This window comes from Micropterus salmoides, unplaced genomic scaffold (genome assembly GCF_014851395.1).
Source record: "Micropterus salmoides isolate LMB-PRFRI ecotype aquatic unplaced genomic scaffold, ASM1485139v1 Ms_hic_scaffold_10, whole genome shotgun sequence".
In the NCBI taxonomy this organism is placed as follows: domain Eukaryota; kingdom Metazoa; phylum Chordata; class Actinopteri; order Centrarchiformes; family Centrarchidae; genus Micropterus; species Micropterus salmoides.
Genome location: NW_024040041.1, coordinates 6,344,148 through 6,360,315, shown reverse-complemented (window position 1 = coordinate 6,360,315; position 16,168 = coordinate 6,344,148). Strand labels below are relative to the sequence as shown.

Here is a 16,168-nt window from a genome sequence, read left to right as displayed (position 1 = left end):
TTCCTTAAAGAAAGGATTAATTAATCGATACCGACTAACCCGACTGCAAACTGTCTCACACTGCAGAGCCCTTAACCTGTAGCAGACTGAACGTTTACCATGAAAACATCGACTGCATGGGATTGCATTTATTTAGAGTTTAAAAAATGGACATCTGTTGAGATCATCTTGTGTTCGAACGCAGATTATATGGTATTCCAGTATGTAGACATGCTATTTGCAGTTTCTATTATCATTCTGAAAAAGTGAACTGAAGGCAAACAGGAACAGTCACAGTCATTAGTCTCATTACTTATTAATTAAAATGTACTCAAACACCACAGTGATAGCACTGATAGCACAGCTGTCATTAATTCAGTGCAATACACTGATTAGCTAGCTGTCGCAGGCTAATCCCTCATCAAACTCTTGAGCAGAGGCACTGTCAGCAGCATGGCACTTCTGATTTATCATCACTGCACCACTAAGTTTATCCTCCTGGTTCAGAGACAACATTAACTGCTAGCAGCTAGCCTGCTGAGTAGCATCGCTGTGAGGAGGGACCCCGCCCACGGGAATTGCAACGCTGCACGGACATCTACTGCTGCGCCTCGCCATTCTGCTGCATCGTCTACCAGCCTGTGGATTCTTTTGAACTGTCGGAGGGACGGAGCCGCGTGAGTAAGAGGAGACTTTTCTGAACATTGAACTGTACTACCAGGGAGTTGAAGGATTTACTGTATGGGCCCCAACGTTTACAAATCCAAGCCGTGGTAATAATTTGAACATTTCTTTAAGTTGGAAATGTGATAGTACAGATTGCTGTACTTGGGACTTTATTATACTGAAGGGGTACCTTTTGGTATTGATATCTGTACAGGTTACATTTATTTTAATTAAGTTCACACACACGGTTTAATATTTTTTTTATTCCATCCTAAGAGAAACAAAACAGGGAAGTGTTATTTTGAAGAGTGGTTTGATAAAGCATCTTTTGGCTATTTGTTGATTTATTAAGTGTTCATTGTAAGGTTTAAACTTTGAACTTAAAACTTTAGTGGTTTGGGTTTGATACAAAAATCTGGTGTTTTATAGGAAACCCTTGCTACTAGGAAGGAAAGTAAAAATAATACTATAAATATTGTTGTTGTCCATATTTGACTTATAATTTGACTATAAATACTTTATTCTGGTGAACTTCAGTACAGTTCTTAAGGTCTGTTCTTACAAACATTGTTTATTTGTTGTCTATACTTACTTCTCCTACCTGAAGTCACTCTAACGAATATTAGTAAACAGGGAATATTTAGCCAGCTCACCATCAACAGCTTAGAAACCCAGGATCCTGTTTAACACACTTTTAATATAGTAGCCCGGTGTGATAGTAAGGTACACCTTAGGTCTCGTTTGATCAGCTCTACTGGTGTCAACAAGGTGTTACATATGTATATAATTGAATATTTAGACATATTGAACTTTAATTTGTAGAATTATATTGGAACTTGAACAACAGGATCCTTAACCCAAAAAGAACATATGGGTTACATTTAGTGCTGACCGATAAATAGTATTTTCATTTTAAATATAAAATTCTAATCCTGCTCTGAATTTAAAGACAACCAGGCTGACAGGAACTGTATAACTAATGAGCACTTCAATATCTGTGTTTTGCAAGTCATATCGTCATCGCCATATTGAACATTGGTAACACACATCGTAGATTTTCCTCATATCGTGCAGGCCTAGTTTAAATTTGCATATGGGTTACCATGGCCTGTGGTACATGCAAGAAGGACATATGTCAAACATATCACATGCGTAATGCCCACACAAACACACACATATACAAGGCTTGTCACAGAACATTAGGAAAGTAGTGATTAGCGGTAATCCATAACAAACTACCATGTTGGACAATAACTAGCAATATGCTCATCTCCATGTCTTCCTTGACAAAAGAAAGCCAATGTTAGTTTTGTTTGTGTGTCAGTTAGATAAGCAAATCTACAGTGTGACTGAGGGCCAAAAAGTGGCAATATTGCTGACTTCTTTTGCAGCCACCAAGAAAGACAACACGGAGACAAGGCGTGACCCAAAAGTGCCCAACAAACAGCCAGTGGACACAAATCAACCAGCTTTGAAAGACAAAAACCAAAGGTAAGTAGTGTCCACAGACTCCAGAATGGTGATTACCTACAGACAGAGAGAGGCAGCTGGATCAGAGCCAAAATAGAGCATTTTAAAATGAATTTAACAGAACTACAGATTGTTCTTAACCGTGAGTTTTTTGATAAGTTGCATCACTATTGAAGTAGTATTGATTACTCTGAGGGGATATCCTCAGCAGGGATAAAAATTATTCAGCAGAGGCAGGGATATATAGACTAGAAAGGGGGACGTCCAACGCATCCCCCCGCAAATCGCACCCTGGACCCAAGCAACGTGATAATGAACAGTAGTTGGAATCTCACAGTTAAATTCTTAAGTATTTCAAATAATTGGTTTATGAGATCTTAAAACGAGAGGGGTCCAACTGCAGACCTCCACTGTCAGGTCGGCTTAACTGAAATCATGATTGATTGTTGAGTTGAAGGCTCGCCAAAGTAAGCCGCAGTCCTCAGCTGTAAATGTGCACACGTGCGTTTGTTGTTCTATAGGTTGGGCCGTGAGTTTGGGTTGTAACGTCAGTCATGAGTTAACGGCAGTGTCGGGGAGCTGCACCTTAGTATTACTGGTATAGCACTCGGGTGATGTTTGTTTTGATGTTTGTCTGGTTATTGGTCTGTTGATGTTGTTTGTCTGATGTTTGCTATCTGTTTATCATGGGGGGGGGGGGGGGGGGGGGGGTGTGACCACGCTGCCGCCAAGCAAAGGTACTTCTTAAACGATGAATCAATGAAGTAATCTATAGAAGCTTCGACTACTAAAATCACTGTTAGCTGCAACCCTACATTCAACTAGTAACAGTATCTTTTTTTAAAAACATAATGTTGTTGATAAAGAGTGTAACGTCTTCCAGTCTTCTCAAAAACACACACACACACACACACAGTTTAAGTTTAAAACGCCTGAAATAAACTACTCAAGGAGAGACAGCAAATCCGCCCTTTAGGATATCATATTAATCATTATTATTAATCATTATTATTAATCAGTGCGCAGCATAGTTCATTTGGAAAACTTGCTTATTTTAGCCTGTTTATCTTATCAATGTAAATAATAATTTCAATGAAAATACATATTTGATTAAAAATAATGGTTGTTGGTAAATTAATTAGTGACCCCCACAGATGCATAATTTTACTGCTTCCATAAGAGCTCAGACCCTCCTTATGGACCGTAACTAGAACCCTGCTGGACCACATGGACTACAGCTTGTGGACTATCAAACTATAACATCTGTAAAAATGAACACACATGCAATACAACATGTATACCTGTATCGATCATTTTGTAAACATCCACTTTTTAAAAATAATGGAGAGACAAAAGTTAGTAGCCTACTGTAATAATACTTTTACTCTACTTACACGGTTAGAAAAGGGGTGGGCTGCAGTGACTGATTTGCATTATGCAAAACATTAAAAAAAGTCTGAATGCATAGGTCTCAGCATGTTCCATCACTATCAATATTTGTAAATCTAAATCACGCAAATTAGGATATGCCAACGGTGGCTGTGGCGAGCCCCCGAAGATCTATGGGAAGAGTCCTTTTTTTCTGTGGATAACGTAAACTGTTTCTATAACCGTGTGTATTAGATCTCTCACTGCTCCAAAACAGCTGATTCAAACTTTCAACTTGTTATGAATCCTGAAGCTGCTTCAATCAGCTGTGTTGAAGCAGGGAGAGATTAAATCATGCAGGACATGGGGTAACTTTCTCCAGGAGAGGGTTGGGAAACACCGTCATAGTAACGCTACATAAACTTCAGTTCAACTAAGATGAATTTATAGAGCCAGAAAAGTCTACACCGAACGGTCTAAACGATATATGTAGATCTTTATTTGATCTTCTTTTGGACAAATAACTAACCTGAGCGTCATAGTCAACATTTTAAGACAAATGGCGACCTATGCCCTTGCTACATGCTTTACAAAAAAACGTTTAATAAAGCCCAACACACTGCAGCCTCATACATTTTGAGTAGCTTACGTTATCCAAAGAAAAAAAGCCTATCCTACCATACTAATTCAGGAGCTAACGCTAGCCACCGTTGGCATAGCCCAACGTTACCTATGTAGAACGACAAATAACCGAACTTGTACACATGCAACATTCTGTAATTTGTGTGATTTAGATGTACAATATTGACAGCGATAGCTCTTTTGACAGTGAACACCAAGACCCATGCATTCAGACTTTACTCAATGTTTTGGACAATGCTTACCAATCACCCGACCGTCACGATGTGTAGAGTAGCGAATAAACCAAGAATACATCATGTTACGTCTTGTGGGGGACGTAAAAAACAGTTTATTTATGGTTATTTCCTGTACTGATCGGCCTGACAGTGGAGCCGTCCTGACAGAGGTCTGTAGCGGAGGCGACCCCCCAGTGGAGGTCTGCAGTTGGACCGTCTTGCTTACAGCTGCAGGAATTTATATTTTTTTATGAACAATGGATTAAACATTGTATAATGAGAAAGGTGTCGGTCATAGTGATGACCCAACAGAGGATTATCAGCTGACTCTGCAGACAGAGAACCTTAGCAGCCAGCTGGTGTACATTTAGCCAGAATAGCTGAATAGCATTAGTGGAGCCCAAATTAATTGGGATTCATTCCGCTGATACTGAGCCATTAAAACGTCTTAATTGGCACTAATCCTGTGGATCATCTCAGGACATCACTACCAAACACTGTGAGTTACCACAAAACACAATGGCTCCATTCTCACTGCAAATTCATCGGAGTGAAAAAAAACAACCTCAAATTGGGGCATCATACGCCAAGGCAAAGTCACCTTAGACCAGCAACCTCATAAGGTCATCCTGCGGTCAGCAGTCAGCAGTCTTCACGCAGCATCAACAACACAGGGACATGTAGACAAAAGAATTAGGACAACAAGGGTGGTGGTGGTTTTGGGGGACGCTCAGATGGGGTTTGCTTGTCTCGTGGTCCACCCATATTATCTGGGCCTCATGCCAGATTATCCAAACCTACCCAACAGCGCTTTATCCGGGAGGATAGGAAGACACGGCAGGTTCAGCAGAGACATCTAGTGGGAGAGGAGCAAGTTTGTAGCAAGTTAATTTTTATGTAACGTTATATTTTTTCTTGTGATGTTAAAAGTTATATCCCCGTGTTATGAAATAAATGAACAAAATCTTCTCCTTGCTAGATGTTCCGACACATTCAGAGTCATTACCACTTATGGTTTACATTTAAATCATTGCTTGTTCTAGGGGTGCAACGGATAACAAAACCCACGGTTCGGATCATATTGTGGCCCAGTTACTCCACTGAAAATGCCCTAAGTCACAGCTAACAGGGTTTCAGTCAAAGGAGGCCAAAAGCTTTCCCCTAACCCAATCATTGCGCTCGAGATTTAAACATAGCATGCATCTGTCTGTTCTATTTTCATCAGTGTATTGGCCCCGAGCAGTGGAAAAAAAATCAATAACATAACAGCGTGAAGGAATTTTCCTCCTTTAGGGTTATATCACACAGGGATTCCCCGGGTCACATTAGGATCATTTGCTGAGCTAAAGTAAGCCAAAGGTGACAGCCTGTGACTTTCCAAAACAATAAGTCAAACTAAATCTTGCTGCTTAAGACGAGCATTTCTTTCACAGATGCTGTCACAAATAGAACAATGACGGGAAAGTGCAACATTTATTTTATTTTCCCATACCATGTTTGTGTTTGACAAGCGTGTAAAACAAACAAACAAAAAAAAAACACTGTGTAGTTTCTTTAATTTGGCTGTGAGCATCTGAGGCCTGAATAAGGTCAGGGTTCAGTGTCCTGGGATGATATCAGACTGTGGTGGGTGGACCTCGGACCTTCTCAGGGGGGTCCGGGGGCATGCTCCCCAAGTAAAATGCATTCAGTTGGTGCAAAATGAAGAGGCTATCTATAAAGAACTTTGCACTCTTGTAAACAATGTTGTGCTCTAGTAAACTATTTAATCATAAATCCATTTTACCTATAAATGGTGATGGAACAGCAACAAAAGTCAACACATTTAAATGACTTTTGCAGCAACCACTTTGGATGATGTTCAAATCTAAAAGGGTGCCAGCTCTGGTGTTATCTGACACACTAGCATTTGTTCCTAGTCATTCTCACCATTTTTTTTACTTTGAGACACACTGTGCAGGCTACCTGATAACATAAACACGAACACACACATCCCATTATGTTTGTTCTGCATGCATGAGAGCACATTCACATTTCATTTGACCACTTTACACCTTTCCTAAATCACAACTGTTGCTTCCCTTTGAGTTCATTAGGGGCTTTGCATAAAACAATGTTATGCTACCGTCTGCAATGCCCCCTCCACACCCTAAAGCAGAGGTGTGGGCCTTCTTATGCTTGACCAATTATGGATTAATGGATCCACTCATATTGACTTATGCTGTGTCTCTGGACTCTGTTCAATAAACAGATCGCATTTCATCTCCGTTCAAAGACTGCTCCCACATCAGAACCAGCCTTTTGGAAATAAGCAGCCTCATCATGACATCTTGGTCAGAAACATGGCTCACATTACCATTTGTTGGCTCTCGATTCGCGCTCTCTATTCGTTAAGCTGCCTCCTGTAATGACTAGCAACGGTTATTCTAATTGAAACAAACAGCGCTGTCCGTCCATTGTAAACCGCTTGAACCCGCTTCTTGCTGTGAGGCTACAGCGCTATCCACCGGACCACCGGACAACCATGCCGCTCTAGAGCTGTTGTCATGAATTCCAATTGTAAAAAACTGTACTAAAAAGGATTGAGCTGTCCTTACCCCACTAGACCTATCAGCTGCCTTTGTCACAGTTGACCACGGCATCCTTGCTTCCCCAAACTGGCCGCAGGGAGGTGTGTGTGTGTGTGTATGTGGGGGGGGTCTATCGAAAGGAAAGCAAAGTAAAACTGTACACCGTACAAGCATACAAAGAGAATCAACTTTACCAACGGCGGGTTACAAACTGCACATTTCCACCGAAGGCCCTAAAAAGTAAAAGGACAATGTTGTGGGGAGAATATACAATACAAAGAACAATTTTGAAAAGACTGTTGTACATGGACATGTCCACAATTCCCCCACTTTTTATTTTATTTTAACTATTATGGTCAAGATTATCTGTGTTTTGTTTCATACAGACAGACGTTCTCTCTTTAGAAAGTGTTGCATGTGACTGGGATGACACTCATAGTGACTTAGGTTAACTTAGGTAATCACAGTGTCTTGTTTTGAACCACTTTTCAATACAATCTTCACACATGTAAATGTGGGTAAAGAATAACCTTATGGAAGGCTAAATACTCTCTGCCAGGATGTATTCTTCAGATTTAGTTTGGTACTACACTGTGTTCTCACTCTGTACTACTTTTGCCAGTCTCTCCAGCCGGGCTTCAATAAATCTTGCTGCTTAAGACATCCTGAGTTTCATGAAACCTTCTATATCAATAAAAGTTCCTTTTGGATTTGAGAACTATTAATTTGCTTTGAACAAACAAAGTATTTTGTGGATACTTTGTACCCCACCACCCAGAGACTAGCGAATGTTAGTGGAGTGGAGCACCAAGTGATGTTGTTGAACCTTATGTCCAGTAGATGCTCGAACCCTCCCGTCTAAAATATCAACCTCAAATGGCTTTTAATGTTGATGAATTATGAAGCCTATTTCCCAACAAGTCTTAAAGAGAGATAGATGAAAATGTAAGCCAGACACTGATGATGGTTTCAGTGCGCTAATCTTCTAAATCAGGAAAAGGAAGAGGACAGAAAAACTGATGCTTTGACTGATAACCAGAGATTAGCTTCCCTGACCACCAGTTAGAATTATCAACTTTAATGGGGCAGCCCAGCAGAATGCTAGTGAGACAGGCATATTAAAAGGCAGTTCTCTCAATTTCAGAAACAGCAACAGTGAGCTACAACCTTTCATTTTCACTGTTCGAGTCTCTTTGGACTGTAAATCATTTATATGGGAGCCAGATGTGTTGCTCTGTTATGGCATGTGGCTGCTGTTCCCAATTTTATAAGCTACAAAGAGAATGGATCAGGATCACAGGAATCAGAGAAATGCCTAAAACCACAAGAATTGCTGTTGAGGATTAATAATCTAAAGGAGGACAGAAGACAGAAGTGCATTACATTTATTTATGAATGTCTGGTATCTTTGCCATACAGAGAAATAGTAGAGATAATTTAGTGATATTATAATATAAACATTCAAGATCTCTATATCTGCAGATCAAAAAGCAGAAACAAACAAACAAACAAAAGGTATTCTGACAATGGCATTTTAGTGAATAAATAGTGTACTATTGATTCAGAGCCATGGAGAGCAGTGAATTCCAGTCAGCTGTTTCAGCCTCTTATACTATTATGTTCTTGTAGTACTATGAGACACTTTGAATGAAAGTACTGACCAAATGGCATTTGATGAGGTCATTTCCTTCCTACTTCTGGATCTGGAGAGATAGGGTCTGCTCCACTATCTGCACTTGCAGTATTAAGTGCCTACTTATGTGATGTTTTTCCAGTAATTTGATATGACAGTCTGTCAGGACTGTGCTGCATTGGGACCTGAGAAAACAGGTGTTTAATTGCTTCTGATTTTCCACTTCATGCTTCTTTGCAGATCGGAATGCTATACAAAAAAAAAGCATCCAAGAAGCATCTGCGATGGATTGAAAGGCCCAATCCTACTTGGGAGTGTGAAATGCATTCGAGACAGATGTTGACCTGCCTCTTCAGAGAGGCACAATTGGCCACAATTTTGGTTCCTATCAACGAAATGTATTACCAGCAAACATTTTAAACAAAGCAGAGCATGGTCCACAAACAATTAATAAACCAACCGACAATAAACAAAATACTCTTCATACTTTGAGTTCAGTTCTTTTTTTCCACAGTCCAACAAAAAATTCTAGCAAGAGCTCACTTAAGAGATTTCACTGAAAACCCAGTTGATCAAGTTAACTCAAACACCTCTAAATCTCTAAAATGAATAGTACTTACGGTGCAAGGAACATGTGAATAGAGCGGTTTAGTCAATCAGTCAACAGCTGCTCCAAGTCGTGTCCACTTAAGTATTGTTCATGCCATAGTGGTGTCACTGAGTGGAACAACTTGTGCATTAATGACAGTTCAGCAGGCTATATGGAGAACCAAACTTCCTTTGCGATAACTCAGATCGCTGGCAGGTAAGTGTCTCTCTGCTGGCTCAGTTTTTCCTCAGTATGGACAGATGACGGGATGTCAGATATACTTCATCTTCTTTGTTGGTTATTTTCATTACAAATACCACCACCTGGCACAACAAATAATGATGAAAAGTGGGATACATCTTCAAAGTGATATTAGTAGGAGTGAGAATTTTAATCAAATTTTTGGTGTCACAATTTGATTCAGAATTCATTCTTGACTCAATAAGTAGAAATTGGGACACTACTTTCAGGCTCTTACTCCAGTGTACTACATGCCAAAGCATTCGTTCATCCTTAGTGCCACTGAATTGCAATTTGAAACATAACTGGCAGTTAAGTTCACTGTTCTTGATGGTCACTGACGAACAGCCACAGGTCTTTAGGAATGCAGCAGGCTATGGGCCAAGTTAGTTTCTTTGCCCGACCAGAGCTGGCTGAATGTTTTGTAAAAAGCTAAAGTGTGTGGCAGGGTTTGCTATGAAATCAATACGCGCTTCATATAACGCTCGCCAAGCAGCTACTCTGAAACGCCCTCAAAAACACCGGTGGAAAAACACTGAGTTGCAGCACACACCTCTCCTCTCCCTTCCAAACACTAGCTACCCTCCAGGCAGACCTCAGTTATAACTTTATGGATGAAAGACACTTTTTTTATAACTCTGAAACTCTTGCTCCAGTCCATGTTGCTAAGCTGTTGTTGGCAACATGTACAGCTGAATCGAAGCCCTGTTTGCTTCTCGCTGACCCGCCCTTCTCTGCTTTTGATTGGCTAGTAGTCCTTAACTAGGAACTGCGCATGTGCAACTCCTAACAAAGATCATTTAGAGGCAAGATGTATCACTCCATAGCTAAAACGAAGCCTTCAACACAGGGTGAAAAGAGGAGCAGCAGCAATGTGCAGTATGAAAAAAAAAAGTGTTTTTACCCATGTAAACCTGTTCTGGTACAACCCCTAAATAGGATTTTGAAGCTGAAAATTAGCATAATACCACCTCTTGAACAAAATGCTTCACCTTCACTTTGCAAAGTTATTAAGTTATCCAAAATGTGCCCAAATGCTTGCCTTCTTTTAAAATGAACTGGGGGTGGCAATGGTGACACTTAACCCCCAGTTGCATTAACTCTGACTCTGACATACACTACATAGTAATTGTAAGTTGTTTTGGATAAAAGTGAATGCAATGTAATGAACTACTAGTAAACTCTGTGTGTGTGTGTGTGTGTGTGTGTGTACTGTACACTGAGAAAGCTGTACGGCGCCCCTGTGTTTGAGTTCTGCCTTTTTTACCTCAATGTAACATTTAATATCTAGGATGCATTTAAAGAAAGTACAATAGAAAGCATATAAGAATATAAGTCCTGCATCACACTCACCCTTCTCCACACGGAAAACAGATCTGATAAAAACTAGATTCAAACTTATGTAGGTTAATGTTCGTGTAGACCGTGCAACCAAAATATTTTATGCAACATTTAAAGGACTCTATAATTTAAGCTGAGGGGAGGGGTGTACATCTTAAAGTACATGTTCAGTGGCTCAGAAAGGGTTGAACACCCTGTTGTTGCCTAGAGCAGATGTAAGTTGGTACCCAAATACCAAGACGACGCAACATTGTTCTTCTCTTATCCTTTGTAAATGACACGTCGCTGTGCTTCTGTATAGATGTGACCAGTGGATGGAACAGCTGGTAACACAAGTGACAGCCCCACATAATGACAGCAGGGAATTATGAGTGAACATGTGTGGAGTAAATGGCAGGATGCTATGAGAAATAAACTACAGATCTAAGCATGCAAAAGCTTTCACTAGAGCTTCATTTAGCCAAGTGACTATTTTCCACATTTTTGCACTGTATCCAAAATAATGACATATAATAACACCATGTGTGCTCCTTCTCCTTGTGTGCAATTATTATGACAAACAGTGGAGGAATATGAAAGTGAAGACACTAGTATCTGGACACTCAGCTAAATCCACACCTGTCCACTGTAGGTGAAATGTGGATTGAAGTTTAACCATCACAGTATGAGAAAAGATTTTACTGCCACTGTTACTTTTAAGAGTAGTAAATATATAACATTACATCGCGATGCAGAGTTCCATTGAAAAGAAGACACATGCATGCTGTGTTTAAGCGCAGTGGGTAAGGGGAGAGCGACTGATTTAAAAGCCGTCCCTTTCACGGGTGTCATTGAGTGAAACTCCGCTGCTCACCGGAGCAAAGTGTTGATAGGCTATTATTTGCGGCGTGTAACCAATCAGAGTGCTGTGGGCGGGACATTGAGCAAACACTGTGGTTAGTCTCTAATGTGTTAATGCTGACATTGACAAGCACATCAACTTTATGAAACGTTGACAGCACCCGATTTGGCCAGCCAAAACCCAAGCCTTGCTTATCTTCTCCTTGTTGTCTTCTGTCTCACAACTTAAAACTGCCAACCACACAGACACGTTCTCCCGTTGCTCCCGACGGCCAGTCCCACTGTTTTGAATGATTGGGTGCAGGTACACACTGTTCTAAGTAAATCTTTGTTTTAGTGCGCACATATGAACTTTCAGGGGCATATGCAGGTGTACTCGCACTGTAGAGCCCTGGGTAATACGTGTTTCAGCAATAATAAATATCTGATGAAAAAGAAAAATGAATAAAAATAGTTAATTCCTTCATGGTTAAAATGAAACAGGCTGGTGTCTCTAACCATCTAACAACCACAACACGTACAACCACGAGTGAACTGTGTAATTGGGAATGGGGGACATTACATCAATTTCAGGAGAATCTCCAATTTAAACTTTGATCCATATCATATCAATACTTTTAACTTATCGGCTTTAATAGCTCTGAATCAGGACCTTCAGTCTTAAGAAAAGGGCCTGGTGCAGAATAAGGTACATTACGATACATTTAATCAGTCTTTCATAGCTTTTGCTGCTCATCTGATTTTCAGGTTGAAGCTGCAAGTTGTGAATATTAGACTAGGCTGACACTGAAAACTGCATTCTGCCTTCTCAGCTAAGAAAACAGCATTAGAGAGCTTTAAGTTTTAGTTCTTTATAACTTTAGTAACCTGAAAATGTTGAAAGCACAAACTAATTAGATTTGATACGGGATTCAAAAGCATTCAGGGTCAAGTGGACTCGACACTAGGTTCAGATTTAATGAAATAGTATTTAATCCCAACCCTACTAGACAAGATATAAATGACCAATTATTAACCATTTATTTCAACGTGCAGCGCCATTCTGACACACCGCCTCAGCTCAATATTTATTTATTACACACATCAGAACCATGACATCCTTTTTCGGTGTTGACTGCAGGTCAGTTTTGTTAAAATGAAAGATAATACAATTATACCCTAACCCACCTAATATCAGCCAGACATTCCAGTTTGCTCTTTTCGTCAGTCCGTGTTGCATCTCAGAGGGGCGGTTTGTGAATAAGTCTGCATCACTGCGATCCATCAATTTCTGCATAAAGCATAGACTGCACAACCGTGCTGCTGTGGCAAGAAAGGTGGGTGACCTTAGATTTACTTGTTATCATGGCAACGCTGATTAATTCTTATTTTAGTATTCCAAATATAACCTGCAGCCCGTGTGGTGCAGCTAAATCCAGCCTCTGGTTGCTCACACTGTTTCAGTTCTGTATTGCATGTGAGAAAATCAGAACAGCATGAACACAGGAGACATTTCATTAAGGGAACTCGTACGTGTGAAAATAATGTGAGCTGGGTGACACATAGTTATATCAAATCATATTACATCATGCAACAATAAGTCCTGACTGTATGTGTGCGACTTCCCCCGCTGCACTCGTCTCACAAAACCACATTCACTCAGCAGGGGGTGATTTAGGCCATATAACCATTATCCATAGTCTGTATATTTCTTCAACTGCAGGGGAGGTACTACTTTACAGTCAACACACACGCACTTGTTAAGTGTTCAATTAATATGGCATTATTGGATTATTGCCAGAAAGACACAAGCAGGAAAAGATTTAAATCTTTTTTTTGTTAAACTAATTAAAGGACGAAAGACAACTTTATTAGATAAATTCCGTATGGAAGATGTGTAGAGCCTTCTAGCTAAAGCTAATTTAAAACCATTCATCGTTCAGACCAATAAAGATGAGAGGTTTTTAGTAAACTAAATGACCTATTAGTAACAAGACTAATAGTCCACAGGAGCGCTAGCAGCTCTGAGAGGCTGCACAGCGGCGATTTGAGCTAAAGGCTAACATCATCAGCATACTAACGTGACTTTGTTCACCATCTTAGTTTTGGTTGTTATCGTGTCAACATTGCTACTTAGCACTAAAGACAAAATACAGCTGAGCATGATGGGAATTATACGGAGGTATTGAGCAGAAGTTAGTGGATCGTCAAAGTCGTTGGGAACCATGAATGTCAGCACCAAATTTCTGTTAGAATCCATACAATAGATAATTAAGATATTTCAGTCCGGTGAGTAGACGGACCATATCAAAATCACCACTTGCAGAATGATTAGATGAAAACAACTGCCCTGTATTTGGAAATAAAAGGCTAGTAGATGCATTCAGACTAATCAGACATGGATATTCAACATGCAAAAACATGTCAGCCTGAGCAAGCATACAGTATCTACAGAATACTGCAATAGATACTGTATGAATTCTCTGGAAGATTTCTCAAAACATTACCAAGTTCATGTCAAAGCATGTTTCAGTATCTGATTAAGAAGATCTAAGAACTTTGGGTTTTTTTTTTTTACCATTCAGCCTAAGGCTTCTCCTGCTGACAACGAAGAACACCACTCTTGTTTTTTTCCTGTGCTGCTGCTGCATGCTGTGCCCTGCAGGCATGACACATTTACCCCGCTGACTGACAAATGTTGACTTAATTTACAATTTCTGCCTAAAATAGTCATTCTTAGAGCAGACTATGTCACAGGTGCAGAAAATTAGCTGCATCATATTACACTGGTGAGAATTTTAATTTGTATGTAGACGCGTGTGTATGTTTGTGACTGAATTCCATTCTCACCTTGTTTGTATTTAACCTCTGTTTATCCAGCTTTTTCTAACTGTTACTAAATGGGATTTCCCTCCTGAGCTGTCAGAAACTTACCTTTACAAGCTGCGTGGTTGCAGTGTTTCTTTACAGGAAAACAACATCTTAAATTGAAAACCATCTCTCTAGTAAAGCAGGTGACTCGTGCTAGTGGAGCATTAGCCACTTTGGTGAACTCATTTAGGGCAGAACTTTCAGAGAACAGGCCAACCTGCTACCTCCTTCACTACAATCATCTATGGAGATGAACAGAAGAGGACCAACCTGGTGCTATGGACACAGAGGCCAGTCTTCCTCATTGACACAAACGTCAAATGGCAGAGTGTTTTTGTTGAAATATGATGTACAGTTTCTACGGCAGTCTAGAAAATCTGAAACAAAATTAAATAATAACCTTAGGGGGTTTCTTTGCTTGAAAATGTGACATTTTGACGTAAAAAGCTCAGTCTTGAGAAGTACAAAAACATCACTGTATAATTTGTATGTTTAAGAAGAATAGAAAGTGGTCTTTGTCTTTCTGCAGCCCAAAAACACCAATAAAATGAATTGTTCTGGGTCTAGGTGGTCATTTTCAAGCTAGCTAGCAGTTAGTCGGTGTAACTTCTATGTTCATCATATCGTGACTGTTTTACACCACTGAAAACTGTCAATCATTTAGTTCTGTGAAGCAGCTCATCTGGTCAGTCTGTGAAGCTAACTTTAGCATCACTAAAGGAATGATTTTTAAATGTAGACCACAAAAAAAAACTTCCTCACAGAAGTTAGCCTTACAACTGGGATTTCTACCACTGGAATATGGGTAGGGTGATTGTGATTTGTCAACTAAATTTAGAAAAGAAAAGGCGTAGTCAAAATGTTTTCCCTTAGCACACAGAGAGGCAGTAGTTCATTAACTATGTTCCGAGGTTAGAGGTCAAACCTATTTAAATGTGAACTGGACAGCCCTTATCACATGTGTGTGTGTGTGTGTGTGTGTGTGTGTGTGTGTGTGTGTGCTGATTTAGCTTATATGTAAATGGTGGAGAGAAAAAAAATCTACCCAATCTGAATGTTCACACTCACCAGTGAAACAGTGGGTGTTAATAATGTAGCGTATGTGACAGTACGAAGCCGCAGGCCCGCGGTAAAACCTGCACCAGGACTAAAAAAATCTCTAAATAACCAAACAAAAATCACTTTTACACAAAGCTGACCTTCACCGTCAGGTTAATACTGCCACTTGTCACCGCCTTAGGCTGCCAATCCCTCTGCTCACAATTAACACTTCCATCGTCCCAAATGTGACCATCTGCTAGTTTATATTATTATTATTTTATTAATAATAATATTTACGTTTGTTGAAAGTGAACAATGAAAAAAAAAAATTTTTAACTTGCAATCAATAAACTGAATTGAAAGATCTCCGAGTGCTTTTTCCTTTATTGGTGAGTTGCAAACCTCCAAAAACGACAGTCACAAGTATACAACGAGAAAGAGTCTGTTTAAACAAGTCACTAAAACTACACTAAAGCCTCACAAACAGAGGTAAAGAGAGGCTGCACGTCCAGCCGATCAAACCAACTACACCTGAAGCAGCAGCAGCTGCAGCCAGAGGCTCCCTTGAAATCAGCTGATAGCAGCTGCGCCACAAAAGCGTTTAATGATGTGATGGAACGCAGCAATCAATCAGTGACAAGTGATGCGAAAAGCAAATAAAAATGTACAGAGAAGTATTAAATGATACCATAGGATGAAACCCATCGGAAAGCCCAGCTTGTGT

The 16,168-nt window shown here is 39.9% G+C and overlaps 1 protein-coding gene and 1 long non-coding RNA gene across 3 annotated transcripts in view; one reads left to right on the top strand and one right to left on the bottom strand.

Moving 5' to 3' along the window:
- The window catches only part of LOC119882423 (thyroid hormone receptor alpha), a 106,727-nt gene that overhangs the window by 77,172 nt on the left and 13,387 nt on the right, over positions 1–16,168 (bottom strand). The window lies entirely within an intron of this gene.
- On the top strand, positions 440–8,893 carry LOC119882459. The gene is made up of 3 exons (XR_005440513.1): positions 440–656; positions 2,037–2,136; positions 8,784–8,893. It is a non-coding gene; the product is annotated as an uncharacterized LOC119882459 (long non-coding RNA).